The following is a 2216-nucleotide window of genomic DNA, read 5'->3' on the forward strand; positions in this document are numbered from 1 at the left end:
TTTTCTTTTTTCTGAATGTTCTTTTCTAAAGCAAACTCTTTTTACATTTTGCACTTGATTACAGATTAAAAATAATAATTGTATCATACTTAATATAATTAAAAAACATCTGTGCTCCAGGAGAGTCTGTCTCTTTTAGGATTGCTTGATCTTCAAGTATCCGAAAATGTCAAATATAGAAATTATAGTGGTTTATTAATGGGTGGGTTGGGTTCTTGAATATATGTTTTGCATATGTTGCAACATTATGAGTGTCAATAAACAAATATTTAAATATAAATAATGTGTTTAGAACTATATATCATGTATTGTTCACTACCTGAAATGCATCACTGATGTGTTGTAGAGTCCATGCATCTTATTTATTTCTGCTTTATTTTCTTACTGACCACAATGCCTGTGGCTTACATTAGTCATGTATGTTATTTTCCCCTCTGAACATGTTTTGAGTGATATGAGGAGAATAAATTGTGTATTTTATAAGTAGGCTTTAATGATTGCTGCTTTTGCTGAAACCATGTCCTGTCTGACATGTGTGAATAGTATTTATGATTTAGTTTGAGCTCAAACAAAAACACAAAACTCAAGATACATCTCATTCTGTTAGATGCTGCAAATTTCCTCACTGCTGTCTGTGAATAACTTAACAGCTGCTGCCTGTTGCAATTTTATTCAACTTCATCAACTTTCTTGTGTTGCCTGTGGCAATATTACTTAGTGGATTGGTGCCTGACGCTGCAAAATGCAATTAGCCCACATTGGAAAAGGCAGAAAATAATATATTATAACATCTGAACGTGTCATTCTTTTAAGTGTTCTACAGCCAAGCATTACTCTATCCATTTTTATTCACATTAGCAAGCAGACTTTACACTTGCATGTTTGCATAAAGCAGTGCCATATTGATTAGAAAGAAAATTCTAATCATGAAAAAACTTGTCACCAAGTGACACAATTTTAATACAGATAAGCCAGATGTTTGTTCATTTAATATAATAGACACATTTCTAAAAGTGCATTGGTTTGAATGATTGTATCCTGTATGGATCATCAATTCATTGTTCCCCTTAGAATATTATAAGGTATAAGGATAACAAAATGTACATTAACAATAGTTGTTGCAAATTAATGTGTGAGAAATCCAGAAGATAAACCCTGTGGAAATGTGTGTTTTAGTAAAAGACTTGATAAGAGATGCAGTTGAACCTCGTCTGGAAATGTAAAAAGCACTGATATCAAGAACCAGTGCTCAGCTCAAATATGAAATATGCATGCACAGGCATTTTGAAATGTTTTGATATTCATATTAAACAAGGAAGCCCCAACATTGCTGCAAAATCAAAAGCGTCTATTTTGCAAGGCTTCCGCTTAATTCTTTGTAGAACAGTGTGCTTGGAAGTCTTAAGTTTGGGTAAAAAAAACTTTCTATTGTGTTTGTACTTCCATTAAATCGTAAAATGGGTTTATACATGACACGTTGATCATTTTGTTCATTTACTGTACATAAATTCTTGTTGTGGTCATTAATTATCTCCAATGATAACTGCATTGTGGATTTCAGTTTAATGTATTGCCATGCTGAAAGAAGAAGAAATAAGGGCAATGACAGTGAGGCCTTCCAGCTGATGTAACATAAATGCACAAGCATCTTGTTTGATTGATGTTTCTGCCTTTTGAATCTGTACGGATTTGAATTACTACTTGTTTGCTAAAAGCTGATTCCAATAAATTATAGATGGAGAGAAATGACAGGTTTCAACTTAATGTTGTCTTTTTGTCTGCCCCTACACAGATGCGTTCGATACAAACACAATAATGTTTTTGATATATATTTCATGCTGTTTGAACCCTCATGGTGATGCCAGCATATCTGAGCACTTAGCCAGCTCCATTAGCAGTATTTTGTGTTCCATTAGTCAGTAAATGTGTCACACCTGCAGAGAGGGGATTATAATCCTGACAGCAGTCTTCTAACACCTATAAAAATCCCCCTCTGGCTAATGCACCACATGCAAACAAGGCAAATACAGAGGTGAGTCAGTCCTCAATGAAGTTTGTTCAATGTTCATTAAGTTAGAATTGCTCCTCTTCTTAATTACTGTCTAAAATGCTGTTTGTAATTCTTATGACCCCTGGCCTACGAGCCGTGGAGTTGTGAGAGTGAAGGCTGTGACATTATTGGTTTTATTACAAATTTGGCTTCCTCTGCAGCTGTA

This window comes from Anoplopoma fimbria, chromosome 6, assembly GCF_027596085.1.
Source record: "Anoplopoma fimbria isolate UVic2021 breed Golden Eagle Sablefish chromosome 6, Afim_UVic_2022, whole genome shotgun sequence".
Taxonomy (NCBI): domain Eukaryota; kingdom Metazoa; phylum Chordata; class Actinopteri; order Perciformes; family Anoplopomatidae; genus Anoplopoma; species Anoplopoma fimbria.